The sequence below is a fragment of the Thamnophis sirtalis genome, unplaced genomic scaffold (assembly GCF_051295495.1).
Source record: "Thamnophis sirtalis isolate CommonGarterSnake01/CBP01778 unplaced genomic scaffold, rThaSir2_p1.2 scaffold_10, whole genome shotgun sequence".
In the NCBI taxonomy this organism is placed as follows: Eukaryota; Metazoa; Chordata; class Lepidosauria; order Squamata; family Natricidae; genus Thamnophis; species Thamnophis sirtalis.
In genome coordinates this window covers 10,667,848-10,689,318 of record NW_028261390.1, presented here as the reverse complement: position 1 = coordinate 10,689,318, position 21,471 = coordinate 10,667,848, and the positions used below count along the sequence as shown (strand labels likewise).

The window sequence follows — 21,471 nt, the reverse complement described above, 5'->3', positions numbered from 1 at the left end:
AATTTATAGATTCCATGAATTCTCCAGAGAAAGAAAGAGTCCATTTACCTAGGCTCAGAAAAAAAAAAGAGAGGATATAATTTCTTGCTTCTCCATGAATATTGGAAACTCAGAGGCTGGATTTATACAGCAAATTAAGCAAATTGTGTTTTGTTTGGGTCTGACTTAGCGTGCTTTGCAAACCAAGCCAACAGTGTATCTCATTTAATGCAATGCCGTAAATCCAGGGAGAGAGAATATAAGCGATTTTCTCCAGTTTAAAATGTGGCAATCAACCCCGATGTTATTGATAATGGGGGGAACCTTGCTACTGAAAAATATCAAAGGGAAAAAGCTATTGGAGAGAGGCTGATAGGGAGAACAAGCTGATTAGCTTGTTATTAGCCACCCTGCAGCCAAATCATTGAAATCATTGATTGAAAACAAACATTTGAAATGAAAAAAACCTGAAAAATGAGCCCTTGAAGCTTGACTTTTTCTTTCTTTAAAAAATAACAAACATGAAGAAAAGGCTGGAGTTTAGGTGAAGAGGGAGGAGTAGGAAATACTTCACAGTGTAATTATATAGTTGGTCATGTTTTACATGAGACAGCTCCGATTCCTCAGAGTCTAAATTTGTCCACCGCATGAGCAAATAAACCAAAGGATTAAGAATCCAGCAACTTCATAAAGTGCAGTTCCTTATAATGTTTGTTATAACCCACAAAACAAACAGTGAAAAAGGAACACAACTTGAAAATACCACCAGTTGTTGTTGTTAGTTCCGGTCATGTCCGACCCATCGCGACCCTATGGACAACGTTTTATCTGAAATGGTCAGGGTTTCCTACTTGATCGGGGTGGGTGGGTGGGTAGACTAGAAGACCACCAAAGTCCCTTTCAGTTCTGTTATTCTGAATTGCGGAAACTCTGTGTTTTTAATATATATCCAGTTCTGAAAGTACTACATGGCTTCAACAGTTTGTTAGCTTGAGAAAGAAGGAGCTGAGTTGGCGCAGTGGTTAAATGCAGCACTGCAGGCTACTTCAGCTGACTGCAGTTGTGCAGTTCAGCTGTTCAAATCTCACCGGCTCAAGGTTGACTCAGCCTTCCATCCTTCCGAGGTGGGTAAAATGAGGACCCGGATTGTTGTTGGGGGCAATATGCTGACTCTGGAAACTGCTTAGAGAGGGCTGAAAGCCCTATGAAGCGGTATATAAGTCTAACTGCTATTGCTATTGCTAAGAACAAAAATATCACTCATTTTAGTAACAGGCAGTCTGTTTGTACGTACAAGTCCCGACTTACATATAAATTCAAGTTAAAGACAGATTTAGGAATGGGACTTGTTCTTAATTTGGGGACTGTCTATATTACTATGTTTGGTTCACTTAAAACTGAGACAGATATGATAAGTATCCCATGGATCAGTTTAACAATCATACAAGGAAACTTAAAAAAGATTGTTATGGTTAGTTGTGAAGTCGTGTCTGACTCATCGTGACCCCATGGACTACGTTTCTCCAGGCCTTCCTGTCCTCTACCATCCTCCGGAGTCCATTTAAGCACACGCCTACTGCTTCAGTGACTCCATCCAGCCACCTCATTCTCTGTCGTCCCCTTCTTCTTCTTTTGCCCTCCATCGTTCCCAGCATTAGGCTCTTCTCCAGTGAGTCCTTCCTTCTCATTAGGTGGCCAAAGTCCTTGAGTTTCATCTTCAGGATCTGGCCTTCTAAAAAGCAGTCAGGGTTGATCTCTTCTAGGACTGACCGGTTGATCGTCTTGCAGTCCAAGGGACTCACAGGAGTCTTCAGCACCAGAGTTCAAAGGCCTCAATTCTTTGGCGCTCAGCCTTTATTTTGATCCAACTTTCACAGCCATACATTGCAACTGGGAAAACCATAGCCTTGACTATAGGCACTTTTGTTGGCAGGGGGATGTCTCTGCTTTTTAGTATGCTGTCTAGATTTGCCATAGCTTTCCTCCCCAGGAGCAAGCGTCTTTTAATTTCTTGGCTGCAATCCCCATCTGCAGTGATCTTGGAGCCCAGGAAAATAAAATCTGTCAAGTAGTGAATTTTAACTATAATGGAGACTGTTCTCTGAATAGAAGCTGGAACTGAATATTTCTGTGGTAGTTTGCAGATTTATCTGGAGAAATAATAAGGAAGTGAAAAGGCTCCAGGCAGAAGTAGAGGAAAGAGGCCTTGAAAACAAAAACTTGGCTCTGAGGGGGGGGGAAACACCTCTGGATGTACAGGATTGAATACCAAGTGAATCTATCAGTGTTTATCATCATCAGCCGTTTGTTATGCACTGAATCAGACTGAGCAAATAACTGTCTTCTCTTGCCACTGATCAGGTGAAAGAAAATTTAATTAACGTTCTTTTAGACCAAATCTGGAACCTCGCCTATGAGGAGAGGAGTAAAGGTAATAAAGTAAAAATATGGCGCAGAATAAAGTAAAAATATGGGGCGTCATTTCTACCTTCTCCAGATCTTCAAGTGGAGTTAATGCAGGGGTGAAATCCAGCAGGTTCTGACAGGTTCTGGAGATCCGGTAGCGGAAATTTTGAGTAGCTCGGAGAACCGGTAGCAGAAATTTTGAATAGTTTAGAGAACCGGTAGCGGAAATTTTGAATAGTTTAGAGAACCAGCAAATGCCACCTCTGGCTGGCCCCAGAGTGGAATGGGAATGGAGATTTTGCAGTATCCTTCCCCTGGAGTGGGGAGGGAATGGAGATTTTGCAGTATCCTTCCCCTGGAGTGGGGAGAGAATGGAGATTTTGCAGTATCCTTCTCCTGGAGTGGGGAGGGAATGGAGATTTTGCAGTATCCTTCCCCTGGAGTGGGGAGAGAATGGAGATTTTGCAGTATCCTTCTCCTGGAGTGGGGAGGGAATGGAGATTTTGCAGTATCCTTCCCCTGGAGTGGGGAGAGAATGGAGATTTTGCAGTATCCTTCTCCTGGAGTGGGGAGGGAATGGAGATTTTGCAGTATCCTTTCCCTGGAGTGGAGAGGGAATGGAGATTTTGCAGTATCCTTCCCTTGGAGTGGGGAGAGAATGGAGATTTTGCAGTATCCTTTCCCTGGAGTGGGGAGGGAATGGAGATTTTGCAGTATCCTTCTCCTGGAGTGGGAAGGGAATGGAGATTTTGCAGTATCCTTCCCCTGCCATGCCCACCAAGCCACGCCCACAGAAGTGGTAGTAAAAAAAATTGAATTTCACCACTGAGTTACTGGAACAATGATTAAAGTAGGTCATAGAAAAAAGTATTCCTTTTGTGGACATGAGATTAAAATATAACCAATGCAGTGCAAGGCACCAAGGGTTTGACAGCTGGAAATAAGATTTTAATCCCCTTGTAGGTGCTGGCCTTAGCTTTCTGAAATCCCATAGCAAACCCAACTTTTCCGGCAAAACATGAGAGTAAAACTTCCTTTCTTTCAGATATACAGAAAACCGTCCTTGAGAATTAAGAAACCATACCTGATGGAAGACAGTTGTTGACATTAAAATTAATCACTTGCCAAGATCATACCCTAGTTTTTCTCTGATTACAGATGAAATACTGCATTTGAAACATTTTGTAGAACCAATAAAATAGTTCTTAGGGATTTAGATTTGACCTTTCCTAAATTGGCTCTAGTCAGTTTACACAATTTGTAAATACATCCCAAACATGAATAATCTTTAGGAAGAGGGCAACCCTTATCAGTAGCTCTCACCATAAGCAGAAAGGAACCACTAATAGCCAACTCACAAGAAATCCAAGAACTAAGAAATGAACAATTAAAGCTTGAAAGCGGGTAAGAGATGATGGTTAAAAAGGGAATATGTTTAAATGCAGTAGTGGCATAATTAAAGTTAGAATAGGGATTAATAAATTACACATTTTTATATAATAAGGAGAAGTAATATCAAGAGGGGAAATTAGAATTTGAATGATGGTATTACTAAGTATACTTAAATAAAATGGTGACTGGCATGAAAAAAATATGTTGAACTATTGATAAAATAAATAATGAAGAATTATAATTCAATAGGAGTAAGTGTATGTTTACTAAATGTAATAAATATGATCAAAATACTTTATTTGTATTAAAATTTATGACATGCAGAATATGATGATTGACATAAAAATAACATTGAGATATTGAATAATGAAGGATTATAAGTTGAACAAGCAACTAATGGAAGATTTCAATTTAGCATAAATGTTTGTACTATGATCAGAATTCTATAAGCTTGTTAAAAGTAATAAATATGATTAATCTATAATATTCTATTTGTATTAAAAGGCATAGAATAGGGTATAGAATCACTTAGAATAGGGTGATTGGCATAGATATGACCCGTTAAAATATTTGAATGATTAAATAAGTAAATATAGTTTAATAAAAATATGTGTATTATTACAAGGATTATATAACCTTCTTAAATGAAACAAATATGATTAATACTATTTTATTTGTAAAAATGTATGACACTCAGGGGCCCCACTTTTCACCCATTGAGATGTTTGTAAAAAATAAAAAACTTTTTAAGAAAAAGAAATCCAAGAACTTTAAATAATATTTATTGAGGAAAGTTAGAAACCATAGTAAAGAGTTTCCATCAACTCCCACAACTGAATGATAGGACCCATAAATAGAAATTTATCAAATCCTTTTGCATTTTTTCCCTGCCTCCACCTCTGGTCCCTTCTTATGAGTAGGCTGATCTGTTTCCATCTGTCTTTTTTTCTCACATTCTGATCTGTTGCCATGCTGCTTTTCACTGAGTGTGAGAATCCACTCTTTCACACTTGTGAATTTAGAAGGCACCTTTCTTGTGCCGGCTGTATGGAACGCAACCTCAGATATTTTTTTTAAGAAACATGCTTTTTTCTCCTCTTTATGTATTTGCTAATTCTTCCGTCTTGATTATTTGAGAAAGACCTTAAACTTGACTGATACTTGGATTTTCTGCTACAAAATAGGAAGTGAAGGTTCAAGCAGCTTTCCTTAGTCTTTCCAAAGGTGCTTTTTCAAAAGGCAACTGGACTTAATTTTGTTTGGTTTTTCCCTCTTGAGGACATTTCGCTTCTCATCTAAGAAGCATCTTCAGTTCTGATTGAATGATGGATTGAACTGAAGATTGATTGAAGATGCTTCTTGGGTGAGAAGCGAACGTCTTCAAGAGAAAAAATGAAGCTATGGCAAATCTAGACAGCATACTAAAAAGCAGAGACATCCCCCTGCCAACAAAAGTGTGTGTAGTCAAGGCTATAGTTTCCCCAGTTGTAATGTATGGTTGTGAACATTGGACCATAAGAAATGCTGAGCACCAAAGAATGGAGGCCTTTGAACTATGGTGCTGGAGAAGACTCCTGCGAGTCCCTTGGACTGCAAGGCGATCAAACCGGTCAGTCCTAGAGGAGATCAACCCTGACTGCTCTTTAGAAGGCCAGATTCTGAAGAAGAAATTCTAATACTTTGGCCACCTAATAAGAAGGAAGGACTCACTGGAGAAGAGCCTAATGCTGGGAAAGATTGAGGGCAAAAGAAGAAGGGGATTGACAGAGAATGAGGTGGCTGGATGGAGTCACTGAAGCAGTCAGTGTGAGCTTAAATGGACTCCAGAGGATGGTAGAGGACAGGAAGGCCTGGAGGAACGTGGTCCATGGAGTCGCGATGGGTCGGACATGACTTCGTAACTAACAACAAAAGTTTCCTTTTGAAAATTAAAAAAAAACACCTTTGGGACAACTATGACCTGGATGACTGAGAACCTCCATAGATATTCTCCTTGATCCTGTTTCCCAAACACCGCATCAAAATTGGGGCAGCTCAGCTTGTTTAACTATTGAGTTGAATAAGAGTGGTTTTAGCACCTTCTGAGTATAACCCTGCACAGTGTTTATAACAGCTGTTGTAGCTGGGTTTTTTTTTTTTTTTTTTGCTTTGCTTTTATTACATAAATAGGGAATTACTTCATTGAGTGTCTGAAATCCCTTGTTAGTCATAGTCACAATGATTTCAGGAGAGGATGTTTCTTAGGCCAAGAAAAATAGAAGGAGTGTTTTCTACTGTGGTTGTGATTCGGGGATTATGCCTGCTGAATTCCATACCAGATGTTGCCTTTGTATTTTTAAGAAGACACATGGCTATTTTTCCTTTGTGTAAATAAAGATCGGTAAAGGCTAATGCAAAAATAGATTAATCCTTTTTCGGAAAAAGGTGAAACAGTGCTATAGTACTTGAGCCACTACGTATTATCCATTTAGTCCAGTATGACGCCTTCACTTAAATTCCTTTTAGATATTCTTTTACTTTCCACAGCTGTTGCCCAAAACCACTGATTTTTGCACTTCATTTCACTTCATATTTTTTTTCCTGAGGCAAAAATGTGCACAGATTTCTGCACCTTCAAATCTTGTAATTTTAGTGAGTCTGGTGGAGAAATATGTTCTTTGTGCCAGTTACATCGGCATCATCACGTGAAGTGTTAATACCACTTCATAATGCCTTAGTAAGGCCACACTTGGAATACTGCATTCAGTTTTGGTCACCAGGATGTAGAAAAGATGTGGAGACTCTAGAAAGAGTGCAGAGAAGAGCAACAAAGATGATTAGGGGACTGGAGACTAAAACATATGAAGAACAGTTGCAGGAACTGGGCATGGCTAGTCTAGTGAAGAGAAGGACTAGGGGAGACATGATAGCAGTCTTCCAATATCCCAGGGGTTGCCACAAAGAAGAGGGAGTCAAACTATTCTCCAAGGCACCTGAGGGTAGAACAAGAAGCAATGGGTGGAAACTAATCGAGGAGAGAAGCAACTTAGAACTGAGGAGAAATTTCTTGACAGTTAGAACAATTAATCATTGGAACAGCTTGCCTCCAAAAATTGTGAATGCCCCAACACTGGAAGTCTTTAAGAAGATGTTGGCTAGCCATTTGTCTGAAATGGTATAGGGTTTCCTGCCTAGGCAGGGGGTTGGACTAGAAGACCTCCAAGGTCCCTTCCAACTCTGCTATTGTATTGTATTGTATCTTTTAAAGTTTATCTTTTGAATAATTTGAATAGCATCTAAAGTGAAAAGAAATATATGCAGACCAATCGTGCAAACTTATTGACTGGTGCAGGTTTATTATTATTTTTATTTTTAAAAATAATCTTTGTTTTGGTAGTACCAACTTGATAAATATTAGCAAAAAGATGAATTGCTTAAAATTTCAGATTCTTTAGCAACAAATAATTGTTGTTACTAACTGAAAATAAATGCTTACCATCCTGTTCCTTATCATGACTTTTAATGCTGCACCATTTATAAAATTATGCTTTGTAAAATGCACCCAGCCCGAAGTTCAGTTTTGTAGCTCCTGACCTGCAAGAATAAGAGGGAAAATTGGATTCTCTGGGTTTTCGAAACTGGTTTGTATGTATATATTTTGATCCTTTGATAATTGTATTGGAAAGGGTTACTATAACTTGACTTTTCTGGGGGTTGTAGAATCCTGAATTTATTTTATCCATTTTTCCTTGGATCCAGGATATTTATCCTCTCCACACCTTTTTGGGAAGGTTGGTTAAAAAGCAGTGGCAGACCAGTTTGGCTGAACCACAGTGGTGGGTTTCAAAAATTGTTGGAACCTACTCTGTGGGTGTGGCCTCCTTTGTGGGAGTGGCTTGCCACCCATGTGACCAGATGGGAGTGGCTTGCCGCCCATGTGACCAGATATGAAATTATGAATTAGTACTTAGGTCGGTCCAAATAGCTATTCAGAAACTCTGGCATTGAAGCATGCAAGTCTTAAAGCTGTCAAGTTACAAGATCCTTGCCAGTGATGGGTTTCAAAATTTTTTGGAACCTCTTCTGTAGGTGTGGCCTGCTTTCTGAGTCCACTGGTAGAACCTCTTCTAATCGGTTTGGTAGATTTGATTAACCGGTTCTACCGAATAGGTGCGAACTGGTTGGAACCCACCTCTGCCGAACCGGTAGTGATTTGGCGGCCTGGGTCGCTGGAACCGGCAGCGACCCAGTCCTGCCACGTCCCCTAACCAGTTCCCTGGGTAGCACCGTTGGCACCGCCATCTTGTTTTTCAGTTCTGCACATGTGCAGAACAGTTTTAATTGCATTGCACATGCACACGCACGAGCAAACCGGCAAGTAGTGCCGGCTGGAACCCACCCCTGTTAAATAGTATTAACCAACATTAGCATTAACCATATAACCAAAACATCATTAACTTTTGTATCACCATTTCTCCTGTGCGCTACTTGGAGAGTCCAAGCATGGGTTATCTTCTGTCTATTTGGCCAGAGACTGAGAAGTGGAAAGCTTTGGCCATGCCTCTTCCTGTCGACTGAAGCTCCTGTTTTCCTTTTGATCATGAGGCCCATTTGTTTTCTAGGATTTTCTGCATGAATCCCTCCCCTGTTATTTATATTTAACCAAGGGAATGGGGGAATCCATGCAGAAGATACAGCGTTTCCCCAAAAATAAGACTGGGTCTTATATTAATTTTTGCTCCAAAAGATGCATTGGGGTTTATTTTCTGATTAGGTCTTGTTTTCTGGGAAATACAATACTAAATGCATCCGTCTGGTTGACGATCTTAATTGGGTCTTATTTTTGAGGTAGGGCTTACATTATGAGCACCCTGAAAAATCACGCTAGGGCTTATTTTCCACTTGGATGTCTTATTTTGGGGGAAACAGGGTACTTGGAAAGAGATTGGCCTCATGAACATGAAGTAAGTAGAAGTGATGATATAAAGGTGAATGATATCTATTATTATTTCATGGAATAAACAAGCAATAACATTGTGGTAACAGTATCATATCTTTTCATTTATATTAAAACATGAACTATGTTCACAGTTCAACATGGAACGTGAGGTCACACAGTGGTAACTTGCCGATTATTAACTAGAGTCAGTAAAAGGGATGCGAGTCACTAAATTGTTTTCCTCTGTTTGTGGTTAGATATTAGATTTGGTACGGCATTCTTGCATTCATTAGCTACTTTAACATGTTATTGGAAACCTACAGGTAGTCCTTGACATACGATCCTCAGTTTTTGAACTAGGGGTGACATGAGTTTTTAAAAACCACATTATGCAACACACTCTAGTTCAGGGGTCGCCAACCTTTTGGACCTGGGACTACTAAATTCATAATTTTAAACCTCGCGGACCACTAATATGAATTTTTTAAAAAGGTAAATAGTATTTAACATATTTTTCGGAGTATAAGACGCACCGGAGTATAAGACGCACCAAGGTTTTGAAGAGGCAAATTAAATAAAAATGTAGGTAGGTAGGTAGAGGTATAGAGAGGGAGAGAAAGAGAGAGAAGTACAGTAGGTAAGTAGGGAGAGAGAGAGTACTTAGGTAGGTAGGTAGATGGAGAGAGAGAGAGAATGTAGGTAAGTAGGTAGAGGGATAGAGAGAGAGAAATAGAGTAGGCAGGTAGGTGTTTCTGCTGGCACAGCATTTGATCAATGTAATTCTCTTCAATCAGTTAAAGAGCTTTCCAAAAGGAAAAAAAAAGTTTTTGCACTCCGCAAACCTCCTAAAAACGGCCTGTTTTTCACATAAACGGGCCTGTTTTTTTTTAAAGGCATGAATAGCCTTCGGGGGGCTTGCAGAGTGCTCCTGGGGGGTTGGGGGGCAAAAACAAAAAAACAGCCCATTTTTCGTGAAAACCAGCCTGTTTTTTGTCAAAAACATTGCATGCATAGTCTAAAGGAGGCTTATAGAGTGTTGCTGGGGGCTGGGGGGGGGCAAAAAATGGCCCGTTGTTTGCTTATTTCTGCCCTCCTCAGCCCCTAGGAAGTCTCTGAAAGCCTCCTTAAGGGTATGCATGGCCATTTTGGTGAAGTGGACGGGGTTTCGGGAGGCAAAAAATGCTGCATTCGGTGTATAAGATGCATCCAGATTTTCAGCCTTTTTTTGGGGAGGAAAAAAGGTGCATCTTATACTCTGTAAAGTACGGTAGTATTTAGGGATCCCCTCGCACATATGTGTTAGACGTTCCTGACTCTAGGGGGCGGTGCTCATCTTTGTTTCAAAGCCAAAGAGCCAGCGCTGTCCAAAGACATCTCTGTGGTCATGTGGCCGGCATAACTAAATGGTGAAGGCGCGCACGGAACGCTGTTCCCTTCCCACCAAAGGTGCTCCCTATTTTTCTACTTGCATTTTTGCAGGCTTTTGAACTGCTATGTTGGCAGAAGCTGGGACAAGTAACGGGAGCTCACTCCGTTACGCAGCGTTAGGGATTTGAACTGCTGACCTTTCTGATCGGCAAGCTAAATGTCTTAGCCCACTGAGCCAGTGCAGTATAAAAAACGCAAATAATTTTTCTGTGGTCCACCGAAATGTTCTCACAGACTACCGGTGATCCGTGGTGGTGGTGACCACTGCTCTAGTTGCCACTCCGGAAGAGGAGAAGGGCTGTGCCTGAAGCAGAATGCCCCATGCCTTGTATTCTCATTGTATGGTTAATGACTCGACATCACCGGATATTTCTATTGTTACGCCAGCTTGTGCGCTGGTACTGCAAGGTCCCAGAGACACTGGTGCAAAGCTCTGGCTTTCATGTGAGTTGCCTCAAAGACTTGGGCTGGTGGCAGAAACGAAGGCGATTGTGTTTTTCTTAAAAAAGACCCTTTTTAAAAAAACTGAAGATGCCTGCAAGGAATCTAAAAAGTACTCGGTAAGAGAACCCATGTTTGCTAGCTTCTAGCAAAGAAAACAAGCTTTAATATCAAACGGCCGCTGAATGAGATTAGCTTTTAATGCATTCCTAACGTAAGGTTTCCGACTCTATTTTGATGCAACTAACAATTGTAAGACAGCTACTCCGGGGTGCATTTTACATGGAAAGAAATTGGTGTACTGTATATTTTTTTAAATGCTGTTTTGAAGTTAGCACAGGTTGTTCACCCATTAAGATGTTCCTGTCACTATTTTTTTTTATCCTGTGCTAAGCATGGAAACTGTTTTGTTCTATTGCTATGGAAATGATGTTAATGTGTTGCCAAGATTTTTTTTTTCTTGCTCTCATTTTGCCTTGAAGATGAAAATTGGGTCACAAGGAAGCTTAACATTCTCTTGCGTTGTTTACCACGTTGTTTAGTATAGAGGATATGCTGATAAAGGACTAAAAATAGCAATTGATACCCATGTCTGAATTTTTACGTTTAACACGTTTTGCACATGGATGAGAGATTTATTATCATTTTACACATTGTTCTCTCTTCCCGATATTAAAAATACACAGTGAAGGTGGCCTGCGAATGCTTTGTGTGTTGATTTAGCAATGTTGTGCACTTCTACATGGTTCAAACAAACGAGATGAATGAAAGTTACAATTCGTGTCGAAAACGAATCGTTTTCTACACTGGGGATTCCTTTGGGGTGAATCACAGGATGTGCCTTTTGTGAAGGAATGTTTTGTGTAGATCAATTCTTTTTTTAAAAATAATTTTTTTATTTTATTTTATCAATTTCATATATACATTCACAATTATATGATCTCATAACTGTTATTAATAATGTGCATTTATAACAATTTTTCCCTACTGTTGACAGTATACTTGAAGATTGCTTTTTTATCATCCCATAGATCCATCTTATCTTACAACGGTCCTACTTCTTCTTCCCTCCCTCCCTCTTTCCTTCCCTTGTTTCTTCTCTCCCTCCCCTTCCTTCCCTCCCTCCTTCCCCTTCCCTCCTTCTCTCCTTCCCTCCTTCCTTCCCTCCTTTCTTTTCTCCTTTTCTCCTTCCTTTCCCCCTTCCTTTCCTCCTTCCTTCCCCCCTTCCTTCTCTCCTTTCTTCTCTCCTTCCTTCCCTCCTTCCTTCCCTCCTTTCTTCTCTCCTTCCTTCCCTCCTTCCTTCCCTCCTTCCTTCCCTCCCTCCTTCCCTCCCTCCTTCCTTGTGTAGATCAATTCTGAAGGCAAGTGGTTTTGCTATGGAAGTAATCTTTGTGAGAGGGTGCACTGGAGAAACACGGCTTACTGCAATAGCCATTTTGAAGCCAATGATAGGTTTGATAGCAGTTTTTATCAATCTGCTTCATACTGTACTGAAAACATGTCAAGGAACATATTTTATATATATTTTTCCTTCTGTACAATTGTGTCTGATTCTCCGAGATTGCCTGAACAAAGTTCCTGCAGTTTCCTTGGGCAAAGTTTCCAGTAGTTAGTTTGCCATTAAGAGCCATGATGGCGCAGTAGTTTGAATGCAGCACTGCAGGCCACTTCTACTGACTGCCAGCTACCAGCAGTTCGATCCTAACCGGCTTAAGGTTGACTCAGCCTTCCAATCTTCCGAAGTTGGTAAAATGAGGGCCCAGATTGTTGCGGGCAATAGGCTGACTCTGTAAACCGCTTTAGAGAGGTTGTAAAACACCATGAAGCAGTATGTAAATTTTAAGTGCTATTGCTATTGCCTCCTTTCCAGGGCTGAGAGAAAGTCTGAGGTACCATATTTTTCAGACTATAAGATGCACCGGTGTATAAGCCCTTATAAAGCCCTTCATGGTATTGGACCTGGGTACTTGAGAGACCGCCTGCTGCCAATTACCTCCCAAAGACCCGTCAGATCTCACAGGGTCGGCCTCCTCCGGGTTCCCTCCACCAGCCAATGCCATCTGGCTACCACCTGGGGGAGGGCCTTCTCTTTAGCAGCTCCGGCCCTTTGGAATGAACTCCCTGCGGAGATTCGGACCCTCACCTCTCTCCAGGCCTTCCGGAAAGCCATCAAAACCTGGCTGTGCCGGCAGGCCTGGGGTTGATGAGTTCCCCTCCCCTCTCGACTGGTATGGCTGTGTGATTTTTGTGTATTTTAATTATGTGTACTGTGTTTATGTCCCCTTTCCCCCCTGAGTTGTTCGCCGCCCTGAGTCCCTCCTGGAGAAGGGCGGCATACATTAAACCAAATGCAAATATAAATACAAATACAAATAAGACACACCAAGCTTTCAAAGAGGTAAGTAAGGAAAAAAAGTTGGGGGCATTTTCCCCTTCCCCCAGCCTTGCTGAAGCCTGCAGAATCTTCTAGGGGGTGGGGGAAGACAAAAATGGCCCATTTTTCACCAAACCTGGGGCCTTTTTCCTTTCCCCCAGCCCTGCTGAAGCCTGCAGAGTGCTTCTGGGGGGGGGGGAGTCAAAACAGCCCGTTGTCACCTGTTTTTCACTAAAATGGGAGCATTTTTCCCTTCCCCCAGCCCTGCTGAAGCCTGCAGTGTGCTTCTGGGGTATGGGGGAAGGCAAAAATGCCCCCATTTTTGTGAAAAAAACCAGCCTGTTTTCCACCTGTTTTTCACAAAATGGGATGTGGGGGCGGGGCTTCAGGAGGCCAAAAATAGCTGTATTTGCTGTATAAGACGCACCAACATTTCCACACTATCTTGGAGGAGGGGGAGGTGCATCTTATAGTCCAAAAAATACAGTAATATATTCTAGCTGGCTTCATGTCCAAGGCAGGACTAAAACTCACTGGTTTCTATCGTGATGCCTTAACCATTAAGCAAAATGGCTCTCTTAGTTTTCATTTAATTAGTTATTTAGTTTTGATTTAACTCAACACATCAGTAGCTAATTTAGCATTTAACTCAAAAGAATGTTTCAGTTATTCCAAATAAATTGATAATCCTAAACTGGCATTCATTGAAATATACAAATAAACTTTGCATATTTTGTTGAAATATACAAATAAACCAATAAATGATATACAAATATACAATAAATTATATAGAGAGCTTTAGACTACTATAGCTTTCTGTTAGTAAAAATTAGCATAGTTTTATTTTAAATTCTGTTTAACTGTGTAATGTGGTTGGGTTATATAGTAGTAAGATATATTTCTGAATTGCTATGGTGGGGAACATCTGAAAGAAAACCAAATGAAAAAATAATGCATTTAATATATTTAATCCACGAAATACTAGGCTTAGAAAAGGAAATTGGTGATATGATAAGCATAACCATTTCGTATAGCTTCCAGTCCTATATTTCAGATTTCTGTCTCTGCAAATTGGAAGGTAAGAAATGCAATTTCCCAGTGATTAAGTAGGCATTACATTATGAAAAAAGCAGTGAAATCATATATTAAATTCAATTTTTCCATTGTCACATTCATGCTTTCTGAATATTTCCTGAAGCAGTTATTATAATCATATGTCAGTGTGCCTTTCCTTCATCAGTGAGCATGAGCTAAAACTTTGGTCCCTGCAGACCATATGCTTTTTCTGCTGCAGAATTATATCTGCTTAAATATTTAAAATAAATTCTGTATATCGTATTTTTCGGAGTTTAAGATGCACCTTTTTCCCTCAAAAAAGAGGCTGAAAATCTGGGTACGCCTTATACATTGAATACAGTATTTTTTTTTGCCTCCAGAAACCCCACCCCTTTCACCAAAATGGCCCTGCCATTTTGCTTTTAAATGAGGCTTTCAGAGTGCTCCTGGTGGCTGGGGAGGGCAGAAATGAACAAAAACTGCCGTTTTTTTGCTCAATTTTGCCCTCCCTGCCCCCAGGAGGACTCTATAAGTCGCCTAAAGGCTGTCCATGCCATTTGGGGAAAAAACGGGCCCGTTTTCGCGAAAAACATTTCATTTTGGGGAGGTTTGCAGAGTGCAAAAACTTTTTTAAAAAATTTGCCTTCAAAACCTTGGTGCATCTTATACTCCAGTACGTCTTATACTCCCAAAAATATGGTAGCTCTTATTTATGTTTGTGTGCGTGAAAGTTATTTTTGTTCATTAAATTTAGTTGCTGGCCATGTTACTAATAAAGTGACTCTGAACATTTTACAAAACATAATAAGCATATAGATTATTTTGTATACATGTATATGTACATACATACATACAAACACATATATACATATGTATGTATGTCTGTGCATGCATACCAGTAGATGTATGTATGTATGTATGTATGTATGTATGTATGTATGTAAGTAAGTAAGTAAGTAAGTAAGTAAGTAGGTAAGTAAGTAAGTAAGTAAGTAATGATGGATGGAAGTGTAAATATATACCGATAACATTATAATTATCATTATCATTGTGCTTTCAAATTTTTTTTTTATTCCCAATAAATGCTTGGATAAGTCCATTCGATTTTTGGAGTAAGTTTTTCAGAAGTGGTTTGCTTTTCCCTTTTTCCTGTGGCTGAAAGAGAGTGAATTCATAGAACTATTCTATAAAGGGAGCACCTTTTCAACAATGTATGCAGTAATATTTAGAATAGAATAAAATAGAATTCTTTATTGGCCCGGTGTGATTGGAGGCACAAGGAATTTGTCTTTGGTGCTTATGCTCTCTGTGTACATAAAAAGACAAGACACATTCATAAAGAATCATAAGATACAACACTTAATGATAGTCATAGGATACAAACAAGCAATCAGGAAACAATCAATATCAATATAAATCGTAAGGATACAAGCAACAAAAGTTACAGTCCTGCAGTCATAAGTGGGAGGAGATGGGTGATAGGAACGATGAGAAGATTAATAGTAATAGTAATGCAGACTTAGTGAATGGTTTGACAGTGGTGAGGGAATTATTTATTTAGCAGAGTGGTGGCATTTGGGGAAAAACTGTTCTTGTGTCTGGTTGCCTTGGTGTGCAGTGCTCTATAGCGTCGTTTAAGTTATTTTATTTTAGCTTTCAACATTAGGGTTACAATTCAAATTTCTATGGAGTGCTTCGGTGGAGTGTCTTGATCTTTAGAAACTCTCGTTTGTGTAGCTCGCCTAAATAAGAGGGCAACACCTAGACCTGGCTTGTAGCTTTGAAAATATAGGGGTTATAAAGTATGATAAGAGCATGTGCCATCTTCTCAATTTAACAACTTTGGTATTTGATTTTGTTACAGGACCATTTTGAAATCTTTTTTCATTAGTGTGATGGAATGCAGCCTGGATTCCCAGAAGGGAGGGGCAGGAGGGAGAGGAACAAGAGACAGCTAAGTTTAGATGGTTTGGGAGGATGGAAGAGAGTTAAGATAGCTCCTCCTTAGGAGATACCTGGTTATATCTTTAATTGTACAAGTAGTTTGCTTTAGTTTGGCAAGATTTCTCTCTATAGATGAAGGAACAATAAAGGAAATTGTTCAGAATAACTTCAGCATCTCTTTCTTGGTTTTTTTGGAGCCTGACAGTACTGATTTGAAAACAGCTGCTCCTATGGATCTTATTGTAAAACGAGAAAAAGTAGTAACGGCTTATTTTGTCATATTTCCAACGTGTTTGTATATGGTTGCTCGTTTTTGCTTTTTGCACGCCAGCTTAAATAACTGAGCAAAGGCTCCCAATGAATGTGTAGATAATTATCTGTTTGTTTACTTTTAAATAATACCCTTTGGAAGCGACAATCCACTTTTGTAAGTCCTATATAATAGCTATTGTTAAACTAAAATATAGTGTGTTTTGCTTATTCTCTGCCCGTTTTTGTTTTTTGTAAATGTTTTGAAAACTGCTGAATTAATTATCTGTAAATTATATAACTTTGAGGTTCATAATCAATGTATATTAATGTACTGTGCTGTTTTAATCTCTATAGTGTTTCCCAAACCTGGGTAAACTACCCAAAATTAAGTAAAAGTGTTTTTTCTTTGAGTAACAACACATGAATAGGGGTGCAGTGGCTCAGTGGCTAAGACACTGAGCTTGTCGATCAGAAAGGTCAGCAGTTCAACGGTTCAAATCCCTAGTGTCACGTAATGGAGTGAGCTCCTGTTACTTATCCCAGATTCTCCCAACCTAGCAGTTCGAAAGCATGTAAAAATACAAGTAGAATAGCAATAGCAATAGCAGTTAGACTTATATACCGCTTCATAGGGCTTTCAGCCCTCTCTAAGCGGTTTACAGAGTCAGCATATTGCCCCCAACAACACTCCGGGTCCTCATTTTACCCACCTCGGAAGGATGGAAGGCTGAGTCAACCCTGAGCCGGTGAGATTTGAACAGCCGAACTGCAGAACTGCAGTCAGCTGAAGTAGCCTGCAGTGCTGCATTTAACCACTGCGCTACCTCGGCTCTTAGAAAAATAGGAACCCCCTTTGGTGGGAAGGTAACAGCTTGCCATGCACCTTCAGTGTTTAGTCATGCCGGCTACATGACCATGGAGACGTCTTCGGACAGCGCTAGCTCTTCAGCTTTGAAACGGAGATGAGCACTGCCCCCTAGAGTCAGGAACAACTAGCACGTATGTGCGATGGTAACGTTTACCTTTACCTAACAACACATGAACCATGATCCAATCACAAAAGAAACATTTAAATTGGCTCAAAGGGTTTCACATACCTTGTGTAAAAAGGATATTCTGACGAGTGGTTTTGAGCAATGAAGGAAAAAAAAATTGGAAAGTACCATCATAGATGCTTTTTATAAAATATAGCTCGGGATTCCCTTAATAGAGTTGCTCATCAAATTTGTTGAATGTTTCCAATTCCACAATTACTTTTGAACGGATATATATATATATATGGAGATGATGGTTTCACATATGTAACAGAAGGAACAATCATTGCAAATGTCTCTAGACATTCTCAGTCAACCAGGTCATGGTTGTCCCCAAGGTGCTTTTTCAGGAGGCAACTGGACTTCCTTGGTTTTTCTTTGAAGTCTCTTCAAAGAAAAAAAGAAAATTTCCCCATTGACTTTGCTTGTCAAAAGGTCACATGATCCTGGGACACTGCAACCATCAATAATATGAGTCAGTTGTCAAGCGTCTGAATTTTGATCACATGACCATGGCAATGCTACAGTGCTCATGAGTGTGAAAAATGGTTATAAGTTACTTTTTTTTCAGGGCTGTTGTAATGGTCACTGTTGTGCTCAGAAGGAGCCGTTGGAGCTGCCACCAGATTCCGACAGCGAGGGGCCCTATGAGTCGGCTCTGGAGGATGTGGAGGACCCTGGACAGGGTTCCGACTCCGAGCAGGGCACAGAGAGGCTGGTTGGCCACCAGGAGGCTCCTGAGCCTTGGACCAGTGAGGAGGAGACAAGGGAGTGTGATCCTGACGTCATGCATTGGAGCAGTGGGGAGGAGACAAGGGAGTTGGTCCTGGATGCCCAGCAACGGAGGGGCTAATAGGCGTAAAGAACAGTTACGCAGTTACAGGAGATAATTGAACTCAGCTGGTGGTAATTAGGTTCCTCTCAAGACTATAAAAGGAATGACGTTCCACACGCTCATTGCAGGAATCAACGAATTCACTAGAGCTGGAGAAGCTATCGTGGCTAGCTTGGCAGGCTGGATTGCTGCCAAGGTTAGTCTGTGCTGGATTGCTGCCAACGTCTAGTCTGTGCTGGATTGCTGCCAAGGTCTAGTCTGTGTGTTAATAAATCCTTGAAATATCTTTGTCTCAGCGTGCTTTGGTGTATGAAGAGGGGGGGTCAGAACAGGTCACTAAATGAACTATATCCCCCTCAGAATGTTAAAGCATTCATATTTTCCACATATTAAGCTTCCGAGGTTTTAACTAACATGTATATACCATGTTTCCCCCCAAATAAGCCAGGGTCTTATTTTCTTTTGACACCCGAAATAAGCACTTGGCCTTATTTTCGGGAAATTTTATTACTTTTGAGGTGCAGGAGGCCCCTTAGCCTCAGCCTGCGGCTCAGCTTATCCAGAGAGAACTGGAAATTCTGTCTCTGTTTCTGGCGCACTCTTGCCAGCCCTATTGTCTCTGTACCTGCTGCTCTTTTTGCAGGAGCGGCTTCCGTGAGGCTGTTCCACATGGATGGCAGGTGCATGTGGAGTGCATGGGGCATGTTCCCCCCCTTCCCCCTCAGGAAATGGCGGGGACCGGCTGCGCATGCGTTTAAATATTTTCGGGGAACGGTTATTTTGAGGGGAGGACTTATTTTGGGGGGAGGGCTTATTTTAGCACATGTGCTCAAAAGCCCGATTGGACTTATTATCTGGGGAGGTCTTATTTTTGGGAAAACGTGTGTGTGCGTGCGTGTGTGTGTCTACATACCCAGACAATTCTTACACTGGGGACTGTCAGATAAACAACTATGCCTGACCATACACAAAACTGGTGAAGTCTTTGGAAGTGTTTGTTGCCTCTCCGGAGGGCACAACTCTTTAAACTCCTCGCTTGGTTTGCTTATCTTAATATTTTTTAATACAGGTAATCCTTGATTTGCAATAGTTTGTTTAGTTACTGTTACAAAGGCACTGAAAACAGTGACTTACAACCATTTTTCACACTTAACAACTGTTGCAGCATCCCCATGGTCACATGATTTGCATTTGGACACTTGTTTCATATTTATGACGATCCTGGGGTCATGTAATCCCCTTTTTTATGACCTTCCGACAAGCAAAGTTTAACGGGGAAGCCAGCTTCACTTAACAGCCTAGTTCCTAACGTAACAACTGCAGGGATTCACATACCAACCACGACAAGAAAGGTTGTAATATGTGGCAAAACTCACTTAACAAATGTCTCACTTAGCCACATAAATTTTGGGCTCTGTTGTGGTTATAAGTTAAGAGTTGAGAACTATGTGTAGTAAAGATCCTTGGCCATGAATCTATAGTATTTCTGTGCACGAAATAGGAAGAAATGTTTTGATCTACGTTCCACCTACGTTTTGGTGGAACACACAACTTGTTACATAATTGGAGTGTTTGCGTAAGAAAAAAAACCGGAAGCTTCTTATATTTTGTGCCCCAGGTTCACAAAAATTACTTGGTGCCCACACTGAGGGTTTTTTACTCATTGGGCAATCTCTGTGTTAAAGGAAGCAAGCTTCCCCCTAGCAAAGGGAAATAAGTGTATTAGACCAGATAATGCCCTTTTCTTACATTCAGAACAGTTATTCCCAATATTGAAATGTGCTTAACTGAGTCTTCCTCCTACCCTGTAAAACAGAGCAGGGGTAGGTTGCTGCCAGATTTACTACCGGTTTGCAACCCGCCCGCAACGCGTGCGCTGTTCAGTGTACATTGTTCTTCGTCCATGCGCAGAACAATTTACAGTGAACTGCGCACACGCAGTCACTAAAAACCAAAATGGTAGCAGCCTAGTGGCGGCGTGGGAACCTGTTCGGGGGCATGGCAGACCTCGATCACTGCCGGTTCTGCAACCCAGGCCTGAATTCCACTACCGGTTCAGCTGAACCGGGAGCAGCCCACCTCTGCAACAGGGGTGTCAAACTCGATTTTATTGAGGGCCGCATCAGGGTTCTGTTTGACCTTGGGGTGTCAGGGTGAGCATGACCAGTTTGTCACACTTGTCGGGGGCGCCTGTGGTGGCCCGAGTGCTCTGCCAGCGAAAACAGGCTCCCGAGCTCTGTTTTCAGCTGCAATAGCTTCCTGCAACCCTCTGCCTGAGAAAATGGGTGGCCCTCCCGAGCTCCGTTTTCTCAGGCAGAGGCACCGTGGGCCAATCCTTTGCGGTTTCCAGGGCAGTCCTGCGGACCAGATCTAAGCACCCTGCAGGCCGGATCCGTCCCCCAGGCCCTGAGTTTGACACACCTGCTATACAACTAGAGTCACACCATGACAGGAGTCAAGGAACCTTTTCTTTCATAACATGTTTATTGTTAGCCTGTTATAAGAAAAAAAAATATTTGTCAGATGAGGTCAGTGTAAGATAGGTAAACATGAGAATAGCTTCTCTATGTTAATAAGTTTGCATAATACCAGCGGTTGTCTAATTGAAGAAAACAATGTTGAGGTACTGTATGTATACAGAGCACTAGTATTAAACTGTACTGGTGTTTCATGCTAATCCGTGTTTTGGCTAGCCAGTGTTTTTGGCTAATCCATGTTTTGGCTAATGCTGTATGTAGGCCAAAGCCAAAACACCCCCATACAATATTTCAGAGCTATAAGAGCCGAGGTGGCACAGTGGTTAAATGCAGCACTGCAGGCTACTTCAGCTGATTGCAGTTCTGCAGTTCAGCTGTTCAAATCTCACCGGCTCAGGGTTGACTCAGCCTTCCATCCTTCCGAGGTGGGTAAAATGAGGACCCGGATTGTTGTTGGGGGCAATATGCTGACTCTGTAAACCGCTTAGAGCGGGTTGAAAGCCCTATGAAGCGGTATATAAATCTAACTGCTATTGCTATTGCTAGTTACCGATCTCTCCTCCGACTTCCCTAACTTCCCAATAGAAAGAGGGAAGTATGGTCGCGTCCCTCTCACAGTGATGTTTCCAGATCTGAAACTAAAAACTTTTTCTATTTCTCAACAGTATCTAACTGAGTCATGATAGAAAGTGTTACATAGCGCAGAAGGAACAATCTCTTTAGCTCAGAGGTGTCAAACTCAATTTCATTGATGGCCGCATCAGGGTTGTGTTTGACTTTGGGGGGGGGCATGGCCAGCTTGACATCATTCGTGTCGGTGGTGCCTGCGGTGGCTCGAGGGCTCTGCCAGCGAAAACGAGCGAGCTCCCGAGCTCCATTTTCAGCAGCAATGGCCTCTTGCGACCCTCTGCCAGTGAAAACGGAGCTTAGGAGGG

At 41.2% G+C, this 21,471-nt stretch overlaps 1 protein-coding gene across 6 annotated transcripts in view; it reads left to right on the top strand.

The window, feature by feature from the left end:
• Window positions 1-21,471, top strand: part of WDFY3 (WD repeat and FYVE domain containing 3) — a 207,084-nt gene that overhangs the window by 32,090 nt on the left and 153,523 nt on the right. The window lies entirely within an intron of this gene.